The sequence below is a fragment of the Sus scrofa genome, chromosome 1 (genome assembly GCF_000003025.6).
Source record: "Sus scrofa isolate TJ Tabasco breed Duroc chromosome 1, Sscrofa11.1, whole genome shotgun sequence".
Taxonomy (NCBI): domain Eukaryota; kingdom Metazoa; phylum Chordata; class Mammalia; order Artiodactyla; family Suidae; genus Sus; species Sus scrofa.
The window spans coordinates 229,387,559-229,412,209 of NC_010443.5; the positions used below are offsets into that span (position 1 = coordinate 229,387,559).

Below are 24,651 nucleotides of genomic sequence, written 5' to 3' on the forward strand. Positions count from 1 at the left end.
TGAACCCAACTAGTATCCATGAGGACTCAGGTTCCATCCCTGACCTCACTCAGTGGGTTAAGAATCCAGTGTTGCCATGAGCTGTGATATAGATCTTAGATGTGGCTCAGATCCGTCATTGCTGTAGCTGTGGTGTAGGCCAGCTGCTAAAGTTCCAATTCGACCCCTAACCTGGGAACCTCCCTGTGCTGCATGGGTATGGCCCTAAAAAGCCAAAGAAAAGAGAGAGAAGAAGTGATAGAAATCATACAGCCCACAGTACTTAAATATATACTCTCTGGTCCTTTCCAGAAAAGTCTGCCAAGATTTGCTGCACAATAGGGAGAGAGAGAGAATGAATTAGGCACTGGGTAAAAGATGACCCAATCCACAGCAGGCACAACTCTGGATCCCTAACCCACTGTACCACCAGGGAATTCGAAGAAACAATTTTCAAAGAAGAATGAAATGACATTTGTGTATGTTGAAAAGGTTCAGTAGAAAGAATAAAAATTGATGTTGCAGAAGAGAAAATTGCTGGGTGGTGTTCTAAATATGACAGAAGGGTGGGGATTAAGTGCATAAGTAAAAGAGTTGGCCTTGCTAGGATTACATACATAGAGGTTTTTCATTATTATTCTATGAAAAGACGTGCAACCTCACACATGAGAGAAATGCAAAAATTAAATCTTTTTTTTTTTTTAACCTGTCAGAATTGGCAAAGGCAAAAGCATTGACACTTCGTTCTGTTGATGAATATGTGGGGAAATAGGCAGTCAGTCACGTGTTGTTTGTGAGCGTTTGGATTTTTTATTTTATTTACCTTTTTTTTTTTTTTTTTTTTTTTTTTTGCTTCTTAGGGCCGAAGCCGTGGCATATGGAAGTTCCCAGGCCAGAGGTCAAGTTGGAGCTACGGCTGCTGGTCTACACCAGAGCCACAGCCACACGGATCCAAGCCGAGTCTGCAACCCACACCACAGCTCACAGCAATGCCAGATTCTTAACCCACTGAGTGAGGCCAGGGATCAAACCTGTATCCTCATGGATGCTAGTCGAATTTGTTTCCACTGTGCAACAACAGGAACTCCCAGGTGAGTTTAAATTGGCACATTTTCTCTATGGGAAGCATAACATCACAGAGCCTAAAGCCTGGACCTTAAGGGAATCATCCACTTAGGAAACTTATCCTGTGACACTGACCTTAGGCTCACCCTTTAGGAAGGAGCTGGGGTCATTAGCAGTTCCCATCACTGGTCAAACATGAAGCTGGGATCTCTAGATCCCAGGGGGTCTGAGAAGACCAGAACCCTCTTCTGAGTGCAGCAAAGACAAGTTTTGAAGACCTGATGGGATCCTCTTCCCAGCGACGGTGTCCAGGGAAGCTTGCCCTTCTGGCAGAGATGGCTGCTGTATCTTCAGCTCTGTGCAGTCTTCTTAGAGTTTAAATTCTTAGATTTTTTACCTGGGTTTCAGGAACTCATTTCCTTTGCTCTTCTCTGATGTTATCTTCTGCCAGTTACCTTCACCCTTGAAAGAAAGTACACAGAGGGCAATATCCATCAATTTCTCCTACATACAGTTTAACCAAGAAATACCACTTCCAGCAATCTTACTCCACACACATATTTCATATATGTATAAGAATATTCACTGCAGCATTTGTTTTAATAGCAAAAAAATTGGAAAAAATGCTCATTAGGAATCTATTAAACATCCTAGTGCAGCCCCTGTGCTGTGTAGACATTGAAAAAAACAATGCTTTATATAAACAGATGTGGAGTGATTTCTAAAATATGTTAAGTGGAAAAAAAGCAAGGTAAAGAGCAGGTATACTAGACAGGTATTGCTAAATTGCCCTCTGTGTTGTTCAAGGGCGAAGGTGATTGGTGAAACAACCTATCATCAGAGGCAGGCAGATGATACACATTTAATAAAAGGTCCAGAGCATCTCTGGAAATATACCAGAAAAAAAAAAATCCCTCACAACAGTGAGTTACCTCTAAAGGAAAAGTGGAGGAGTAAAGGCAATACCCCTTTACATATTATATATTGTGTATCTACATATGAATGACATTCAGAAGAAGACAGTGAAAACAATAAAACATTTTTGAAAGGAAAAATAATTAGGGGAGCACATATAAGTTCTTAAGTAAGAGAGAGACATAACAGGATTAAAACTGTATTTTAAGATTAATCAGAAAAGAATTGTTATACACTGAGTGAATTGAAAGATAGAAGAGGGAGTTCCATTGTGGCTCAGCGGTAAAGAACCCGACTAGTATCCATGAGGACTGCAGGTCAGATCCCTGGCTTTGCTCAGTGGGTTAAGGATCCGGCATTGCTGTGGCTGTGGTGTAGGCCGATGGCTACAGCTCTGATTTTGACCCCTAGCCTGGAAGTCCATATGTCGCACCTGCGGTCCTTAAAAAAAAAAAGATAGAAGTATTACAGTGGACATCATCAAACTAATGAAGTATTCCATGCTAGAGGTATTAATAGACTAAAGTGGAAACAAAGGGTGGATAAGATACCAGATCATTTGGCAGAAGTTTCAGAGAGAACTGTTTCAGCTTAATATGAAGAAAAAAGTCTAAATATCAGAGCTGCTGATGGTGGAATAGAGAGAAGTGTCCATGATGGATGGTCTTCATATAAATGCTAGATAACTATATGATAAAAATGTTGTAAGCATAAATCAGGTATTCAACAATGAGTAGGTCAGACTAGATTGTATCTCAGATCTCTGCCAACCTGGAAATCTTGTGACTTTATGAAAATCCAAGGGATATGAAAAACTCAGGGACAGAGGAATGGAAAAATCAGATGACTGACAGCAAAGTTTTGAGGAAGACAGGAAATTTATCAACTTCACAGAATGAGGGTAGCAAACAAGGATTCGCATTCAAGGATTAGGTAGTGTGTATGTCACTGAGAAATTGTAAAAGCTATTGGATTTGAAAGATGAAATTATATGAAGACTTCATTGAGTTCAGTTATTGCAGATTTTCAAGAGTAGTTTTAATAGTCTGCAGGTGGAAGTTTCAAGAATGAGGTTTTTTTTTTGTTTTGTTTTGTTTTTAAGGTTTAAGTGGACACAGTAGGAAAAAAAGAGTTTGGAAATGGAATGCTTAAAAAGGAGAATGGCAAAGATGTCAATTATGCCTACCGTATGCTATTTCTCAATGGCCCCACAGCTAACTGATGTTTTGTTTTGTTTTTTTGTGTTTTGTGGTTTTTTTTTTCTTTTTTGGCTGTGCCCCTGGCATGCAGAAGTTCCCAGGCCAAGGACTAAACACTCACCTGACTCAAGGCACTGTGGTGACAATGCCAGATCCTTAACCTGCTGCACCATAGAACTCTTGCTTTGCTAATATTTTTCAGTCAATTTTCTGTATGTGATTTAAGTTTATGTTACTATTACAATTTCTGTTTCAGTTTCAAGAATATTTCTTCCCTCTCTAATCTGCAGTTAATTCCAGCTAGTATATTTTTTTAAATCTCAGAGATTATGTATTTGATCCCTACGAGCCTTATTTTAAGTCATTTATGTTTCTGTTTAACATGCTCACTCATTCTTCTACCTTCTTGAACATGCGGAACACAGTTATTACTGTTTTTAACGTTCTTCTATCATCATTTAATAAGAGCTTTTGAGGAGTTCTCGCTGTGGCGCAGTGGGAAACAGGGCTTGGGTCACTGCAGAGGTGAGGGTTGGGTCCCTGGCACTGCCCAGTGAGTTAAAGGACTTGGTGTTTCAGCAGATGTGGCTCAGATTCAGTTCTTGGCCTGGGAACTTCCATGTCCTGTAGGCCAAAAACAAACAAACAAACAAACAAACAAAAAACTATTGATTGATTTTCCTCCATCTTTATTATGGGTTATATTTAAGATTTTGCATTCAGATTAGGTGTTGCTGTGGCTATAGTGTAGGCTGGCAGCTACAGCTCCAATTCGACCTTTGCCTGGGGACTTCTATATGCTACGGGTGCAGCCCTAACAAAAATCCAAAAAACAAAAGACTTGGCATACCTAGTAAATCTTGGTTAGATGTCAGACATTGTGACTGTTGCCTTTTTGGAGGCTGGTTATATTTTTATCCCTATACGTATTTTCGACATTTTCCTGGGAGACAGATAATCTCCTTGGAAATTGTTTGATACCTTTGAAGTTTTATTTTAACCTATTCTATTCAGGATGAGAACAACTTTTACTCTATGGATAACTTTGCCCCATTATTGTGCTTTACCTGATGTCTCCTGAATTATGAAGATTTCCACTCTGGCTGGTAAGAATAGGCATTGCTCTTTGTGATCTCTGGGGAATGCTCCATCTCTTTCCAGGAAATTCTTTGCTGGCCTCAGGCAGTTTCCTCATAAACATGCATTTGCAGCTGAACACTGAACAGGACCCTCTGCAGACCATGTTATTTTTTCCTTTGTAGTATTTTTCACTGTAGAGTCTAGCTACCATGGCCTCCTTGGCCTCCTGGCTCTGTTTCTTTTCTTTTCTTTCTTTTTAGGGCCATCCCCATGGCATATGGAGGTTCCCAGGCTAGGGACAGAATCAGAGCTGCAGCTGCCAGCCTATGCCACAGCCACAGCAACGCCAGATCTGAGCCGTGTCTGCTACCTACACCACAGCTCATGGCAACACTGGATCTTTAACCCACTGAGCAAAGCCAGGGATCAAACTCTCATCCTCATGGATACTAGCTGGATTCATTTCTGCTGTGCTACGACGGGAACTCATGTGGCTCTGTTTCTATACTTGGAAGATTGCAGAGCTCTGCCTGAGTCACTAGTCCCCGAGCTGTGGCCTAGAAACATTCTCCAGGGCAATCACAGGGTTCACCTGATTTGTTTCCTGTTTGGTGGTGGTGGTGGTTGGGGGTGGGGTGGGGGTGGGAGTCAGGAGGAGTATCACTAGCCTGTGTTGCATGATGTACAATTTCTGAAAACCATTATTTCAAAATAATTTTCATCTATTTTGTATGATTTCTTATTTGTTTCAAATGGGAAGTATTAAAATATAAAATTCAACTGAATAAATTTTAATTTTAAATATATAAAATTATATATATATATTATATATATATAAAATTGCGTTTTAGGGCTGCATCCAAGCATAGGGAAGTTCCCAGGCCGGGGTCAAATTGGAGCTGTAGCCACACAGGATCCAAGCTGCAACTGCAACCTACACTACAGCTCAAGGCAACGCTGGATACTTAACCCACTGAACAAGGCCAAGGAGAGAACCCACATCCTTATAGATACCAGTCAGGTTTGTTATTGCTGAGCTACATGGGAACTCCCAAATTTTAAAATATTTTATTGGCTTTATTCAATGATCCATAAATCATTGCAGATAAGAAGGAGCTCTAAGGAGCTGCACAAAATGAAAGATTTTTATAGGTGGAAGGGAGCAGGAACAAGGAAATCATACTAGGTAAAAAAGTAGATCGGTTATTACAAGTTTACCCTTAGGGGATGGCAGGGGTCAATCAGGTAGATTACCTAACTAATGCTAACCAGTTGATTCTTGTTTGACTCTTTCTGGGAGAACTGAAATTGTAATTAAGTCCTGGACTGCTAATGGGAGTTTAAGTGAATTCTTTTGGACCTGTTGTCTTGTTTTTAACAGAAGATAAATCCAACCCGTTTCTACTGCTTGACTAGAAATGGAAGTCTATCAAGACCTTTATTTTATTTTATTTTATTTTATTTTATTTTATTTTATTTTATTTTATTTTATTTTGTCTGTACCCATAGCATGCAGAAATTCCCAGGCCAGGATCAAACCCATCAAACCTGAGCCACAGCAGTGACAACACTGGATCTTTAACCCACTGAGCCACCCCCTTTATTTTACTTTTAAATGTTTTTAGTTTTTTTGTTTTGTTTTGTTTGTTTCTGTTTTTGTTTTTTTCTTTTTGCCTTTTCTAGGGCCACACCTGCAGCACATGGAGGTTCCCAGGCTAGGGGTTAATCGAGCTGTAGCCACCGGCCTACGCCAGAGCCACAGCAATGTGGATCCAGCCGCGTCTTCAACCTACACCACAGTTCATGGCAACGCCAGATCCGCAACCCACTGAGCAAGGCCAGGGATCAAACCTGCAACCTCATGGTTCCTAGTCAGATTCGTTAACCACTGCGCCACGATGGGAACTCCTAAATGTTTTTAATTTTGAAAAATTTTTTGGCTGCATCCACTACATATGGAAATTCCTAGGCCCAGGGATTGAATCTGAGCTGCAGCTGCTACCCGTACCGCAGGTGTGGCAACCCTGAATCCTGCACAGGGCCAGGCCAGGAATTGAACTTGCACTGCCACAGACAATGCCAGATCCTTGACCTGCTGTGCCACAGCAGAACTCTGCCACCCCTTTATTTTGGATAAAGCTAGCTAAGAGTAGTAGAGTTTCCAAGTTAATTATATTTACTCCTAACATACAGTGTACATAAAACTAGAGCTGATTTTCCTCATATTTCTCAACGATTTTGTTTATACATTTGCTTTTGGATACTACCAGCAGAGGGCACCTCAGCCACATTTCAACCACTTGCAAGTTAATTAAATAATTTTGTATCTGAAATGTTCTTGTTCATTTAGGAAGAGAATTCTAGTGCTCAGCTTAAAATGACTTCGGTCTCCTTTAACGTCAGCCCACTCTCCCTGGGATCCAGGACACAGTATTAATTTGTTTTTCCTCTACTGCCTCCAACTCTTTCCCCTTCATTGACTATGCTAGTGCCTCACGATTGTAAAAATTCCTCACACCTTCTCCTAGGTACCCTCGTTCTCAAAAGAGTGCATTTAGTGTTGTCCCTGCCTAGGTGGCTCCTAGATAGGAAACCCTGAAGTTCAGGCATTTTTCCAGGAGCCCGGAGATCCTGTGGTCCTTGACAATTCTCATCATTGCAAACTCAATATATCTAGATCCTGCCCAACAAATGCTCTCTCCTTTCAGCTTATACTTTCTGATCTTCTTAAACAGGCATTTTAAAAAGATCAGTTTTATTGAGGTATAGTGTATATATGAAGAGGAACAGAATATACCACCCTAAAATATGCATCTTTGGCATAAAGATTATCTTGAGCTGGTTCTTTTGGAGAAAAAAATAACAGACACAGATGAAGCTCTGAAAACCGAGTAGAAGTGACCCTTTTGTATGGGATTTATACTAATAAGGGAAATCTCCATTTGTAAGGGTGTCTTTTTCAGTGCCAGGAAGAGGAGGATGACTAAAACTTTAGAAAATCTAGAAACTACTGTTTCTTAAAAATAACCAGCTTAACCCATGGATCAGTGGGTTAAGAATCTAACTACATTAGCCCAGGTCACTGCAGAGGTGCAGGTTTGATCCCTAGCCCAGGGCATCGGGTTAAAGGATCCAGGGTTGCAACAGCTGTGGCTTGGATTCAGTCCCTGGCCTGGGAACTTCCATAAGCTGTGAGTGCAGCCATAAAATTAAAAACAAAACAAAACCAGCTTTAAATAATCAATATGCCTAAGAGGTCTATTTGGGGGTGGTATATTTTGTTTTCCTTCAGTCTTGTCTTTGAAACTTTAAAGAAGTTTCACAATTCAGAGGATAAATTAATAGATTGCTCCACATTTTATTGGACCAGTCTGTCTTGAGAATAAGTCAACTGAGTTAAACAGCTATGTCTCATTTTAGGAGATGGGTGATACAGGTTGGGTTTCAAAGTTAGGCTTATATTGCATAAATTAGGGATTCAATAAGAGAGATTTCTGGAGTTCTTATCGTGGCGCAGGAGAACAAATCTGACTAGGAACCATGAGGTTGCAGGTTTTATACCTGGCCTCGCTCAGTGGCTTAAGGATCTGGAGTTGCCATGAGCTGCGGTATAGGTCACAGATGTGGCTTGGATCTGGCATTGCTGTGGCGTAGAGTGGAGGCTGCAGCTCCGATTCGACCCCTAGCCTGGGAACTTCCATATGCTACCGGTACAGCTCTAAAAAAAAAAAAGACCAAAAAAAAAAAAAAAAAAAAAAAAAGAGAGAGAGAGAGAGAGAGATTTCTATGGAAACAAAAGCAAAACAAAAGTTAGTGGCTAGAGCAAATTATAAACCCAGCGTCTTGAGTCCTGAAAGTAGCCAGTTGAGATTGTTATAGATTTTTAGATGTCAAGGTCAAAGCATATTTTGCAATTTGAATGTCTCTGATGATGTCATTGGGTGTTTAGGTAAACTTTCTGAGTAGCTCAGTCAGCCAATAGGCACAAAGATTGCCTAAACATGAGACATTGTAGCTATCTCTCTTAAGTTTATATCAGGTTGTTCACATTCACTTTCCAGGGTTTCCGGGAAAAGGGCAGTTTCAGTCTTATTGACTCCAAATCAAAAGTGTGGAAGGAAATTGGAAACATTAGTTTGGAGATCTGTAACCATGTATTTGAGAAACTTAGAAGTTTTCAAGATCCAGTAGCAAAAACTTAAAATATAATTAACAGAAATGAAATCTAGTATCCAATTGGCACAACTATAAATCAATTGCAATTTAAAAAAAAAAAATTTGTTTTTGCTTTTTAGGGCCACACCCAAGGAAAATGGAGGTTCCCAGGATAGGGGTTGAATTGGAGCTATAGCTGCCAGCTTACACCACAGCCACAGCAACGCAGGATTCGAGGAGCATCTGCAACCTACACCACAGCTCATGGCAACACCAAATCCTTAAGGCACTGATCGAGGCCAGGGATCAAACCTGCAACCTCATGGTTCCTAGTTGGATTTGTTTCTGCTGTGCCACAATGGGAACTCCTAAAAAAATTTTAAAGACTCTAATCTCCAAAAAGATGTGCTACTAAAATGATTTTCCTTCTAAAATCTCCCCTATTAGATAGTCAAATTAAGACAGCAAAATTAAGACTAATTTGTTGGGAGTTCCTGTTGTGGTGAAGTGGACACGAATCCAACTAGTATCCAGGAGGATGCAGGTTTCATCCCCAGCCTCTCTCAGTGGGTTAAGGATCCATTGTTGCCATGAGCTGTGGTGTAGGTTGCAGGCGCAGCTTGGATCTGCATTGGCTGTGGCTGTGGTGTAGGCTGGCAGCTGTAGCTCCGATTTGACCCCAAGCTTGGGAACTTCCAATTGCCATGGGTGTGGCCTTAAAAAAGGAAAAGACTAATTTGTTCACCAAATAAAACTAGTTTCAACAAACTTGGCCTCCTTGTTTACATAAATGTAGCAAGAATAGCAGTTGACCGTATAGGCTATTTTAAATCTCTTTTGCTGGAACTTTTCATAAGGAATCTCAGACTGGGCTTTTAAAAGACTCTTAAGGCTAGAAAGTCATGCTAAGGACTTAACATCTGACTTTGCAGGCAATAACTATAGATTTGGGCGAATTCCCCTCTTCTAGAAGTTTCCAAAATATACTGAGGTTTCTGTAACTGACAGGAAGTGACCTTGCTTACTCACCTGTTTAGGCTGTCAGAAACCCTGTAAGCAAGGCACCAGGCTCTTCTTCCAAGGAACTTTATTATTTCCACAATGTCAACTCTACTTCTTTAAAGCTGTTTGGTATATCTGATTCTATGCATACTCAAAAATGACATTCCAGACAAAGCTTTGATAATATAATGAATGTTTCCAGTTGTGTCTGTCACAAGGAGAAGAGATTCTTTGTGAACTTATGCAAATAACTTATACTGCCATAGAAAGTAAAAATACTCATGGAGAGTTTTCCTGAATTCTGGAGGAATCAGGTAGGGAAAGAAAGATAAATGTTTCGTCTTTGTTCACAAAAGCGTATTTTGCCAAACTGCTGGTAGCTTAAGAGAAAAGAAAAAAATATTTTCTTAAATCTGGAAAAACAGGAGTTCTTGCTGTGGCGCAACAGGATTGGCTGCATCTCTGCAGTGCTGGGCTCTAACCCTGGTCTGGTTCAGTGGGTTAAGGATCTGGTATTGCCACAACTGCAGCATAGGCTGAAAATAAGTCACAACTCTGGCTCAGATCTGATCCCTGGCCCAGGAACTCCATATGCTATGGAGCAGCCAAAAAAGGAAGAAAAAAAAAATCTAGAAAAAGAAAATATTTTCAAAAATCAGTGATGATTCAAACCAAAATTCATAAAAATTATAATCATCCTTATCAGTTCATTCAGTCCTCATGTTATTAATTCTTCTGCTGCTTGAATACAGTTTTTCCATTAGTTTTGGAAATTGTTACCCAGTTCTATTTTATAATCTCAAAGTTGTCAAAAACTTTGCCAAGGTCCTTTCCATGAGTGTCCTTGAAGACAAAGCATTTCTGCAAAAGGCATCAAAACAAAATAATAACTATCAATGATGAAAGACTTAAAAACAGCCATGGTTAGGAGTTCCTCTCATGGCTCAGCAGTAATGAACCTGGGGATTAAGATGGTGGAAAAAAGGACTGGAACTCAACTTCATTCCTAAAAACAACAAAATTACAACCAAATGCTGAGCAATCTTCCACCAAATGGGCTGGAAATTTTCAAAAAGATATCCTACTCTGGAAGACAAACAGGAGGCCACATCAAGAGTTAGGAGAGGTGATTACATGATATAAGCAACTCCGTACCTCCCAGGTGGGAAGCCCCACAAACTGGAAAGTAACTGTATCACAGAGACTCACCTACAAGAGAGAGAGTTCTGAGCCCCAGGTCAAGTCCCCATGCGTGGGGATCTGGCATTGGGAGAAAGAGCCCCAGAGCATCTGGTATTGAAGGCCAGTGGGGCTCGTGTGCAGGAGCTCCGTGGGAATGGGGGAAAAGGAGACCTGATTCTTAAAGGCGCACACAGACTTTCACATGACTGGGGCCCAGGGCAAAGCAAAGTCTCCATAGGAATCTGGGTCAGACCTGACTGCAGTTCTTAGAGGACATCCTGGGAAAAGAGGGGGTGAATGTGGCTTGTTCTGGAGGGAGGGCACTGGAAGAAAAGCTCTTGGGAATATTCAGCAGCATGCATTTCTCCGGAGATGGCCTTGTTGAGAAAATCTAGCCCCACCCATTAGCTCTGAGAAGCCCCAGGCCAAACAACAATCCAGGTGGGATCACAGCCCTGCCCCTCAGTAAACAGGCTGCATAAAGACCCCCCACCACACAGCCACCTCTGATCTCACCCAGAGACAAAGCCCCACCCATCAGAGGGATAGGAATCAGCTCCACCTACCAGGGGGCAGGCATCAGTCCCCCCCATCAGGAAGCCTACAGCAAGCCCCCATACCAACTTCAGCCACAAGGGGGGCAGAAACCAGAAGTAAGAGAGGCTACAACTCTATTATATGTAAAAAGGTCACCACACCAAAAACCTATAAAAATGAAAAGACAGAGAACTATATTTCAGATGAGGAATAAAGAAAAAACCCCAGAAAAACAGCTAAGTGATCAGGAGATTCTCAGCCTCCAGAAAAAGACTTTAGACTCTTGATGCTGAAGAGGATGTAAGACATTGGAAATAAACTGGAGGCAAAGATGGATAATTTATCGGAAATACTGAGCAAAGAAACACAAAATATAAAACATAACCAAGAAGATACAAAATACAATAACTGAAATTAAAAAAAAGTTAGAAGCAGCCAATAGCAGAATACAGGAGGCAGAAGAACGAGTAAGTGAGGTGGAGGACAGACTAGTGGAAATCACTGATGTGGAACAGAAGAGAAAAAAGATAGAAAACAAATGAAGTGAGTCTCAGAGAACTCTGGGACAATGGCGAATGAATCAGCATCTGTATTATAGGGGTGCCAGAAGGAGGAGAGAGAGAAAAGGATGGAAAAATTATTCGAAGAGATAATAGCTGAAAACGTCCCTAACTTGGGAAAGGAACCGCTCACTCAAATCCAGGTAGTACAAACAGTACCACATGAAATAAACCCAAGGAGAAATACACCAAGACACATATTAATCAAACTGACCAAAATTAAAGACAAAGAGAAAATCTTGAAAGCAGATAGGGAAAAGAAACAAATAACATACCAGGGAACCCTGATAAGGTTTTTGGCAGTTTTTTCACCAGAAACTCTGCAGGCCAGAAGGGAGTGGCATGATATACTTAACGTGATGGAAGGAAAAAAACCTCCAACCAAGATTACTTTACCCAGCAAGGCTCTCATTCAGATTTGAAGGAGAAATCAAAAGCTTCACCGATAAGCAAAAGCTGAGTGAATTCAGCAACACTAAACCAGCCTGACAACAAATACTAAAGGAACTTCTCTAGGCAGAAAAGAAAAGGCTGCAACCAGACATAAAAATACCACAATGACAAGGCTCACCAGTAAAGGTATATATACAGTAAAGATATGAAATTATCCATGCACAATTATGCCACCAAAATCAGAAATTGTGAAAAGAGGTGGGTACAAATGCAGGACACTGGAGATGAACTTGCAATTAAGAGACCAACAACTGAAAACAATCTCACATACATATAGACACATATCAAAACTTCAGAATAGGAGTTCCCGTCGTGGCGCAGTGGTTAACGAATCCGACTAGGAACCATGAGCTTGCGGGTTCAATCCCTGCCCTTGCTCAGTGGGTTAACGATGCGGCATTGCCGTGAGCTGTAGTGTAGGTTGCAGACGCAGCTCAGATCCCGCGTTGCTGTGGCTCTGGTGTAGGCCGGTGGCTACAGCTCCGATTGGACCCCTAGCCTGGGATCTCCATATGCCGCGGGAGCGGCCCAAGACCAAGAAATAGCAAAAAGACCAAAAAAAAAAAAAACTTCAGAATAACTGAAAACCAAAAATCTACAATTGATACACAAACAAAGAAAAATCAATTCAAATACAACACTAAAGATAGTCCTCAAACCATGAGGAGAGAACAAGAGAAGAGGGAAGGAAAAAGAGCAACAAAAACAAATCAAAAGCAATTAATAAAATGGCAATAAGAACGTACATATCAATAATTACCTTAAATGTGAATGGAGTAAACGCCCCAACCAAAAGACACAGACTGGCTGAATGGATACAAAAACAAGACCCATATATATGCTGTCTCCAAGGGACGCACTTGACTTCTAGAGACACATACAAATTCAAAGTGAGAGGATGGAGGAAAATATTCCATGCAAACAGGAATCAAAAGAAAGCTGGAGTAGCAATACTCATAACAGACAAAATAGATTTTTTTTTTTAATATTTTCTGGGGCCGCTCCTGTGGCATATGGAGGTTCCCAGGCTAGAGGTCAAATCAGAGCTGTAGCTGCTGGCCTATGCCAGAGCCACAGTAACACAGGATCCAAGCAGCGTTTGCAACCTACACCACAGCTCACGGCAATGCTGGAGCTTTAACCCACTAAGCAAGGCCAGGAATCGAACCCACAACCTCATGGTTCCCAGTCGGATTTGTTAACCACTGAGCCACAATGGGAACTCAAAAATAGACTTTAAAATGAAGATTATTTTAAGAGACAAGGAAGGTCACTACATAATGATCAAAGGATCAATGCAAGAAGAAAATATAACAATTTTAAATATCTATGCACCCAACATAGGATCACCACAATATATAAGGCAACTGCTAAGAACCTTAAAGGACAAATTGACAATAATGCAATCATAGTCAGGGACGTTAACAGCCCACTTACAGCAATGGACAGATCATCCAGATAGAAAATCAATGAGGAAACACAGGGCCTGAATGAAGCATGAGACCAGATGGACTTAATAGATATTTATAGGACATTCCATCCAAAAGCAACAGAATAGGAGTTCCGTCATGGCTCAGTGGTTAACGAATATGACTAGGAACCAAGAGGTTGCAGGTTCAATCCCTGGCCTTGCTCAATGGGTTAAGGGTCTGGCATTGCCATGAGCTGTGGTGCAGATTGCAGATGCGGCTCGGATACCATGTTGCTATGGCTGTGGCGTATGCTGGTGGCTACAGCTCCGATTCGACCCCTAGCCTGGGAACCTCCATATGCCATGAGAGCAGTCCAAGAAATGGCCAGAAAATAAAAAATAAAAAATAAAAATAAAAAAATCAACAGAATACACATTCTTCTCAAGTGTACATGGAACATTCTCTAAGATTGATCACATTCTTGGCTACAAATCAAGCCTTGGTAACTTTGATATAATTTTCTTAATCAATCACCTTTTCTGACCACAATGCTATATGATGGGAAATCAACAACAAGAAAAAAACTGCAAAAAACACAAACATGTGGAGACTCAACAACATGCTACTAAACATCCAATGGATCACTGAAGAAATCAAAGAGGAAATCAAACAATACCTAGAAGCAAATGACAACAAAGATACAACACTCCAAAAACTATGTGATACCACAAAAGCCGTTCTAAGAGGAAAGTTTATAGCAATACAAGCCCACCTCAGGAAACAAAAAAAAACTCAAATAAACAAGCTAACTTTACATCTAAAGCAGCTTGAGAGAGAAGAACAGACAAGACCTAAAGTTAGAAGAAGGAAAGAAATCATAAACATCAGAGCAGAAATCAATGAAATAGAAATGAAGGAAACCATAAAAAAGATCAATGAAACGAAAAGCTGGTTCTTTGAAAAGATCAACAAAATTGATAAACCCTTAGCCAGACTTATCAAGCAAAAAAGAGAGAGGACTCAAATCAATAAAATTAGAAATGAAAAAGGAGAAGTAACAACGGACATCACAGAAATACAAAGGATCATAAGAGACTACTATATGCAACTATATGCCAATAAAATGGAAACCCTAGAAGAAATGGACAAATTCTTAGAAAGGTACAATCTTCCAAGACTAAACCAAGATGAAACACAAAAGATGAATGCACCAATCACAAGAACTGAAATTGAAGCTGCGATTTAAAAACTTCCAAAGTCCAGGACCAGACGGCTTCACAGGCGAATTCTATCAAACATTTAGAGAAGAGCTAACACCTATCTTTCAGAAACTATTCCAAAAAATGGCAGAGGAAGGGACATTCCCGAACTCATTCTATGAGGCCACCATCACCCTGATACCAAAACCAAAGATACCACAAAAAAAGAAAACTACAGGCCAATTTCACAGATGAACATTGACGCAATAATCCTCAACAAAATACTAGCAAACCGCATCCAACAATACATTAAAAGGATTGTACATCATGATCAAGTGGGGTTTATCCCAGGGATGCAAGGGCTCTTCAATATCCGCAAATCCATCAGTGTGATACACCACATTAACAAACTGAAGAATAAAAACCATATGATCGTCTCAATAGATGCGGAAAAAGCCTTTGACAAAATCCAACACCCATTTCTGATAAAAACCCTTCACAAAGTGGGCATAGCGGGAACCTACCTCAACATAATAAAGGCCATATGTGACAAACCCACAGCGAACATCATTCTCAATGGTGAAAACTGAAAGAATTCCCGCTGAGACTGGGAACAAGACAAGGATGTCTGCTCTTGCCACTACTCTTCAACATAGTTTTGGAAGTCGTAGCCATGGCAATCAGAGAAGAGAAATAAAAGGAATCCAAATTGGAAAGGAAGAAGTAAAACTATCACTATTTGCAGATGACATGATACTATACCTAGAGAATCCTAAAGACTCTACCAGAAAACTGTTATAGAGCTCATCCATGAATTTGGCAGTCATAGAATACAAAATGAATGCACAGAAATCAACGGCCTTTCTATATACTAACAATGAAAGAACAGAAAGAGAAATTAGGGAAGCAGTCCCCTTTGCCATCGCATCCAAAAGAATAAAATACCTAGGAGTAAACCTACTTAAAGAGACAAAAGACCTGTACTCTGAAAACTATAAGACACTGATGAAAGAAATCAAAGATGACACAAAAAAATGGAAAAATATACCATGCTTGTGAATTGGAAGAGTTAATATTATCAAAATGACTATACTACCTAAGGCAATATACCGATTCAATGCAATCTCTATCAAATTACCAAGGACATTTTTCACAGAACTCAAACAAAACACTTTAAAGTGTGTATGGAAGCACAAAAGACCCAGAATAGCCAAAGACATCCTGAAATGGAAAAACAGAGCTGGAAGAATAAGGCTCCCAGATTTCAGACTATACCTCAAAGCAACAGTCATCAAAACTGTATGATACCGGCACAAAGACAAAAATATAGATCAGTGGAACAGCATCAAATGTCCAGAATTAAACCCACGCACCTACAGTCAACCAATCTATGACAACGGAGGCAAGAATATATAATGGAGAAAAGACAGCCTGTTCAATAAGTGGTGCTGGGAAAACTGGACAGGCCACATGTAAAAGAATGAAATTAGAACACTCCTTAGAGTTCCCATTGTGGCTCAGTGGTTAATGAATCTGACCAGGAACCATCAGGTTGCAGGTTCGATCCCTGGCCTTGCTTAGTGGGTTAAACATCCAGCATTGCTGTGAGCTGTGGTGTAGGTCGTAGGCGTGGCTCAGATCTGGCATTGCTGTGGATGTGGTTTAGGCCTGTGGCTATATGTCTGATTAGACCCCTAGCCTTGGAACCTCCATATGCTTTGGGAGTGGCCCTAGAAAAGGCAAAAAGACAAAAAAAAAAAAAAAAAAAAAAAAACACTCCTTAACACCATACACAAAAATAATAAACTCAAAATGGATTAAAGACCCAGATATAAGACCAGATACTATAAGACTCCTAGAGGAAAACTTAGGCCAAACACTCTCCGACATAAACCACAGCAACATCTTCTCAGATCCACCTCTTAGAGTAATGACAATAAAAGCAAAAATAAACAAATGGGACTTAATTAAATGAAAAGACAACCCACAGAATGGGAGAAAATCTTTGCAAATGAATCGACTGACAAGAGATTAATCTCCAAAATATATAAACACCTCCTGCCACTCAATAACAAAAAAACAAACAACCCCATCAAAAAATGGGCAGAAGATCTAAATAGACAATTCTACAAAGAAGACATACAGCTGGCCAAAAAATACATGAAAAGATGTTCAATGTCATTCATTGTTAGAGAAATGCAAATCAAAACTACTACGAGGTACCACCTTACACCAGCCAGAATGGCCATCATCAAAAAGTCTACAAACAATAAGTGCCGTGGAGAAAAAGGAACCCTGTTACATTGTTGGTGGGATTGTAAATTGGTCCAACCACTGTGGAAAATAGTATGGAGATTCCTCAGAAAACTAAACATAGAACTACCATGTGATCCAGCAAATCCACTCCTGGGCATCTATCCAGAGAAAACCATGACTTGAAAAGACACATGTACTCCGATGTTCATTGCAGCACTATTTGCAATAGCCAAGACATGGAAACAACCTAAATGCCCATCAACAGAGGAGTGAATAAAGAAGTGGTACATATACACAATGGAATATTACTCAGCCATTAAAAGGAATGAAATAACGGCATTTTTAGCAACATGGAAGGACCTAGAAACTATCATGCTAAGTGAAGTCAGTCAGACAATGAGACACCAACATCAAACGCTTTCACTGATATGTGGAATCTGAAAAAAGGACAGACTGAACTTCTTTGCAGAATAGATGCTGACTCATAAACTTTGAAAAACTTATGGTTTCCAAAGGAAACAGGTTGGGGGATGGGGGGATACGCTGCAAGTTTGGGATGGAAATGCTATAAAATTGGACTGTGATGATCATTGTACAGCTATAAATATAATAAATTCATTGAGTAATATTAAAAAAGAGAAAAAAAAAAAAAGGCAGTTGCAAACCCAACAAGTATCCTATTCATGAGGATGCGCATTCAATCTCTGGCCTTACTCAGTGTTAAGGATATGGCATTGCCTTGGGCTATGGTGTAGGCTGCAAATGTGGCTTGGATCCCATGTTGCTGTGGCTGTAGTGTAGGCTGGCAGCTACAGCTCCAATTTGACCCCTAGCTTGGGAACTTCCATATACAGTGGGTGTGGCCCTAAAAAGACAAAAAAAAAAAAAAAAAAGGCCATGATTAAAGATCTGACAAGAGTTCATTATAATGCAATGAGGAAATTTTCTTATTACTTCAAGATAAAGACTTCAAGATAAATAGAATTATAAGTGACAACATACATGGACATATCAGATTACATACAATTTCAAAAATATTTATATTAACAACATATACCTACACAAATTAATCTAAGAAGGTTTGTCATTATTAATCTGACAATGCTTTTCACATAATTTAACATAGCAAGGAGTCAGCACTGAGGGACAGTGTTTTGGGTTGCTGAAGAGGTGTGGGTTTGATTCCTGGCCCAGCACAGTGGGTTAAGGGATCCTGCATTACCACAGCTGTGGTGTAGGTTGCAGCTGGGGCTCAGATTCAATCTCTAGAACTTGCATATGCTGTGGATACATCAAAAAAAAAAAAAAAAAAACCACCCAAAACATCAAATAAGTCTAATCTCTCTTGTATAAGGAGAGAAAACAAATCTTTTGTGATTTTCCAGAGGCCCTCTGAAAAATCCCAAAGTTAGCTCAAGATCACAGGATTTCATTTAGCATTTAATTTGGGGGAGTTTGTGAAATATATCAAAAGGTTTGGAAATTTACTAAAGAGAATAGGAGATCATTCTGAAATAATATATAAATATTGATTTGACCAAAATGACCATAAAATTTCAAAGGCAAATATAGAAGCTTACATGGAGCAAAACTTAGTTTTTAATATTGAGAAGACTCAGTTTTCTTAAATAATCAAAGACCTGATTAAGACAACATAAAGCACAGGAAAATGACTTTTTTTTTTTTTTTTTTGTCTTTTTGCCTTTTCTTGGGCCACTCCCACGGCATGTGGGGGTTCCCAGGATAGAGGTCGAATCGGAGCTGTAGTCGCCAGCCTACGCCAGCACCACAGCAACACGGGATCCAAGCCACGTCTGAAACCTACACCATAGCTCACAGCAACGCTGGATCCTTAACCCACTGACCAAGGCCAGGGATCAAACCCGCAACCTCGTGGTTCTTAGTCAGATTCGTTAACCACTGAGCCATGACGGGAACTCCACAGGGAATCACTTTGATAAAACATAGAATGTGTGCTTTCCAGGCAGGTTGCTTAAAAGGTAAAGAAAAATCTTTCACAATCTCTTGTCAGGAGCAGACCAACAGTCCAAAACACTTCGTCCTTTTAGCACATGAAGGAAAATCAAATTTTAGGAGTTCGTGTTGTGGCTCAGTAGGTTAAGAATCCGACTAGTATCCATGAGGATACAGATTCAATCCCTGGCCTCGCTCAGTAGGTAAAAAGATCTGGCATTGCCACAAGCTGCAGTAGTATAGTGGCTCAGATTCCAAGTTGCTGTGGCTATGGTGTAAGCTGGCAGCTACAGCTCCAACTTAACCCTACTCTAGGAACTTCCATATGCCAGGTGCAGTCATAAAAAGAAAAAAATAATAAAATAAATCTTTAAATCAAAATTTAGTTTTATACAATTGTACTATATGATTTTAAAGCTTAATTTAATAACCCTTATAATAAAATTCATTAATTTTAAGCCAACTTGATCACACAAGGTAAGATTTATTCTCTCTTTCTGTCTTCATTGTTTATTCTCTATTTTCTTCTCTCTCTGACTTTTTTTTTTTTGGTATGGCCACACCTGCAGCATACGGCAGTTTCCAGGTCAGGGACTGAATATCAGCCACAGCTGTGACCTAGGCCACAGCTGTGCCAATGCCAGATCCCTTTAACCCACTGTGCCGGGCTGGGGATTGAACCATATCTCCACAGCAACCCAACCCAATTTATCACAGCAGGAACTCCTTATTTTCCTCTTTTTAATTTTGCTGTAATCAGTTTTACTTTAGGACAAGTATTTTATTTTTCCTTGACAAAAATACATTTTCATATCTAACCTTTTTTATTCAAAAACACATCTTTCTTTGTATATAGAACTGTTTCTCTTAATATTAGCAGTAGTTTTAACTACATGTGTTAATTAGAATTGTTAACCTTTAGCAAACTTAATTTCTAGTGGAAAGTAAGAAGTAAGCAATTGTGAACTATATGTTACTCCAGCATTTTTTTTTTTTGTCTTTTTGCCATTTCTTGGGCCGCTTCCCATGGCATATGGAAGTTCCCAGGCTAGGGGTATAATCGGAGCTGTAGCCACTGGCCTATGCCAGAGCCACAGCAATGCGGGATCCAAGCTGCGTCTGCAACCTACACCACAGCTCATGGCAACGTCGGATCCTTAACCCACTGAGCAAGGCCAGGGATCTAACCGGCAACCTTGTGGTTCCCAGTTGGATTCGTTAACCACTGAGCCATGATGGGAACTCCTCCAGCATTCTTTAGACTGGCAAAAAATACATTTTGTAATGTCTAGAAATGTATCCTTTTATCAGTATACAATCTTTCAATGTGGCACAAAACATGTATACTAAGAAACCCACATATATCGTTAGTTTTTCTGTAGTAGGAAACCAAAAGTAGAAAAGCCTATATTCAGTAATTAATGTTCCACTGTTTTATCTTTCTTGGAAATTAACTATATATTCAATAAATTTTTATCTTTTAACTTCTCTTAGCAAGCTAAAGTTTCAAGTTACTAAAAACATATCTGGAAGCTATTTAATAATAAAACAATTATTGCATCTAAAAACTCCTATCCCACTTACATCTAACTAAATCATTTGGTCCTGATAATTGTGTTTAAATAACTCACAAAAAGTTCATGAGATATTAAACAAAATCAGCTAATTTTCTTTCTGACTCATTTTTCAGAGATAACATGATCTTATTTGGCTAATAATCCCAGATAGAATAAAAGTTACTTTCATATTAAATACTGATAACTCTAAAGACATGCCTATTTTAATTAAATGAACAAATTTAAACTAGCTTTAATCCTGAATAATTTCCCAGATCATAAGACCCTGGAAAGCATGTGAGTTCAGGTCTATCATATATTTTTGAGAATTTTTTTTTTTTTTGGCTGCGCCCGCAGCATGCAGAATTTCCCGAGCCAGAGGCTCAACCCAAGCCACAACAATGACAAAGCTGAATCCTTAACCACTAGACCTCCAGGTAACTCCAATTTTTGAGAATGTTTAAAATACCCAGTATTCACAAGTTCTTGCCTTCAACCTAACTGAAGAGAGTTTCTCTTTCTTTCTCTCTCTCTCTCTCTCTTCTTTCTTTCTTTCTTTTTTGGCAGCCCCAAGGCATATGGAGTTGCCAGGCCAGGGATTAGATCCAAACCTTAGTTGCAACCTATGCTTCTGCTGTGGTGACACAGGATCCTTTAACCCACTGTTCCAGGCTGAGGCGCGAAGCCATGCCCTGGTGCTACAAAGATGCCACTGATCCTGTTGCACCACAGCAGGAATTCCTAAAGAAATCTCTTTTAAAAGTTAATTTTGGTGGAGTTCCTGCTGTATGTAGCACAGTGGGTTAAAAATCCGATGGCAGCAGAGACGGTTGCTGCTGCAGCTATGGCTGGGATTCAATCTCTGACCCTGGAACCACCAGGTACGGCCATTAAAAAAAAAAAAAAAAGTATAAATAAAAATTAATTTTGGTAATACCCTCTAGAGGTAGAAAAATATCACATATCTACAACACACACATATAGACACACATAAACATACAAACAGATGCAAACAGAGACCCCATAACCATTGCCTTAAAATTTTAGCTGTGAGTCTGGCACATCAATACATAACTCACTAGTTTATAAAAGAACAGTTGGATCCAAATTTTGTTTCGGCAGTTGGAAAAAGCTAAGTCCACCTGCTCAGATGGCCAAAGCCTTTTACCAATATTTGTGGAGAGGACATCCAAGACTTTTCATTAGTTTAATTGCCAAATACCTGTTTTTCACTTCTGTTAAGAAACATCTCCCCAAAGTTGCATTTTGAAGAATGGCTTCTAAGGTCCCAGAGAAGATGTGGGCAGAAAATCTCCATCACAAGGGCACAGAGAAAGCATCCAAGTTTTCTCCAAGTTGGAGTTTAGGAAACACATTTGTCTTTTATCAGAGATGTAGAGAAATTTAAATTTTAAAAATTTCTTCTTTTTTTTTTTTACATGAAAAACGATTCTGTTTCTAAAAGTCCAGATCTTTTATAATATCTACGAGCAGTTAGAAATGAATAGAGGAGGTTTGGGGATTGGTAGAGATAAATAAGATTTGAATAGCGTTTAGAGCCACATTTCTGGTTTGGTAAAGAGTTGCAAGACAAAGACAGCTGTTTCCAATGCCCTCAAAGAACCAACTACAGTCTAAACATCCAGAAACTGACCTACCCATCCACCTAGAAGTGCCTCTTTATGTGAGGGAGATTCCAACTAAGATGGAAATCAAAAGATTTCTATCTTCTAGAACTTCAGGGTTTAATGCAGTAGGACTTTAAAAAAAATCTGTATAAAGTGTTCAATAAAGGCCTTCAAATATTCTTTTTTTTTTAACCCCTGAGTTTATAATTCAACTTTAGACTAACAGATTTTAATGAGCAATGGTTCTACTATCGCTCCTATCAACACCTGATTATGATCCTTCAGCTGACTCATTTCTTGGTCATTTGTAGGAGGGTCAAGAAGAAATTCTGGCTGGGAGTTCCCGTCGTAGCATAGCGGAAATGAATGAGGGAACCATGAGTTTGCGGGTTTGATCCCTGGCCTCACTCAGTGGGTTAAAGATCCGGCATTGCCGTGAGCTGTGGTGTAGGTTGCAGATGCGGCTTGGATCTGGTGTTGCTGTGGCTCTGGCGTAGGCCAGCAGCTATAGCTCCAATTAGACCTCTAGCCTGGGAACCTCCATATGCCGCAGTTGCGGCCCTAAAAAGGACAAAAAGACAAAAAAAAGAAGAAGAAATTCTGGCCACCTGTTTCCTCTAAGAGCCACCCCTACCCCCAATGCACCCACCCACACGCCCACCCACTCACCCACACACAGCCACCACCACCACCTCTCAGGGCTGCCTATACTGTAATCAAGGCTGAGAAGAATACTACTTTACAGCCAACTTAGGTCCCTGTGAGTGAGGTGGTAAGTGGTCATTAACCTTTCAATTACTCTCTAAATTTAGTAAGATCTTCTAAAAGTGGAGATAAAAGGGGTTCATAAATTAGAAGTTCTGCTGCTATTCTGTGAACATGAATTCTTTGCAGTGGAGGTCCATAATACATCAGCAAAGAATATTGCATAGGAAGGCCTGAAGTTGGCAGAGTCTCATAGAGCCCCAGAGAGTAGGGAGAATTTTAAGAGACAGCAAAGTACCCCACTGCCTGTCCCAGGTGCTTCGGCTAAATTCACTTTCTCAATTTCAGCAGTTACATGAGTAACCTATATAATTTGGGCCTAGAGATTAGGCTAGAGTGTTCTCTATAAATCTTGTGGGAAAAGAAAAGCTAAAACAGGCAGGTGGGCTGCATTTTGAGAAGGGGAACTTATATTGGATGTGGACATTGATTTTGTTCTAAGTTTAATTATTTCTGTTCTTTTAAGGAAGCCTTGTGGCTAGCCTTCATACTTCTCTGTGTCTTCTTTTCAATTTGATCTTTCCATAGGTATCAATAAGATAATTGCTTAGAAGAGGAGCACTCTAAAAACTTTTTTCTCTTTCAAATACAGCCAATTGAGGGGATCCATCATGCGGCCATTGACAAGAAGACTCTAATAGTAGTCTCAAAGCATATCAAAACAATAAGCCTTTTTATGACTTAACCAAGGCTGCAAGAGATGCACCATAAGAGAATACAAAATATGCAATCCTCAAAAGATCCAGAAAGTCCACTCACGAAGTTAGCCTAAGAAAGATCTAGGTATAGATGGGTTCCAACCCACATTTCTGTCTGGTTAAACTAGTAAAAAATAGCATTTCTAGATTTGTTAAGATTTCTTTAAGTTCCTGAGAGGCTCAGTGGGAACAAATCTGATTAGTATCCAAGAGGATGCAGGTTCCATCCCTGGCCTTGCTCAGTGGGTTAAGAATCCAGTGTTGATGTGAGCTGTGGTGTAGGCTGCAGATACAGCTTGGATCCTGAGTTGCTGTAGCTGTGGTATAGGCCAGCAGCTATAGTTCCAGATCGACCCCTGGCCTGGGAACCTCCATATTCAGTGGGTGTGGTCCTAAAAAGACCAAAAAAAAAAAAAAAAAAAAAAAAGATTTCTTACCTTCTGCAGGCTTTTCTCAGCAGTCCTAGGACTTCTCAGCTGAAGGAGCCCTGGAGTCAGCACTGTCCAGCCAGTGAAGGTCCCATCTGCGTTACCAACTGTATAGGTAGAAAAACTGTTCCTTCTTCTCGTCTGATGGGTGCATCCTGTAGTCCTACAAGGCCCTGTGCTTGCCCAGCTACAAAACTAAAGAGCGAGGCTGGAGTCAGCAACAGAGCCATCAATGGCTCAAATGGATGGGGGAGCTTACATGCATAAAGCAAGGTCCTGGAACAACTTCCCACTGTGTTTGGCAGGTGGCAGTCTTCCCTAAGGGTTGGAAGTAGGTGGTGGAAGGGAGTGGTGGAGGGAGATTGTCAGGGGGGGAATCACAACAGATTGGATAATTAGTTATCAGGGAAACCAGCAGAGGGGCACACCCCTCACTGCCCCTTTTGATCAGTTATCATTAGCTGGGGCCTGGGCTAAGTACATAGGAAGGTGTATAGGGCATATACCCTATGCACCCTATGAGTATATAGGGCATAGTTGAAGCTGGCACTGGTCAGGCAGGGGATGTACAGAGAGCAAGAGAACAGGCATCGTGGGTGGTCTGACCA

At 40.2% G+C, this 24,651-nt stretch overlaps 1 long non-coding RNA gene across 1 annotated transcript in view; it reads right to left on the bottom strand.

The window, feature by feature from the left end:
* The window catches only part of LOC110255722, a 40,414-nt gene continuing 16,784 nt past the window's right edge, over positions 1,022–24,651 (bottom strand). Inside the window, exons 3-4 of the long non-coding RNA XR_002336433.1 lie at positions 24,053–24,238; positions 1,022–1,506 (exon numbers count right to left, since the gene is read on the bottom strand). This is a non-coding gene — a long non-coding RNA (uncharacterized LOC110255722). The remainder of the gene's footprint in view (positions 1,507–24,052; positions 24,239–24,651) is intronic.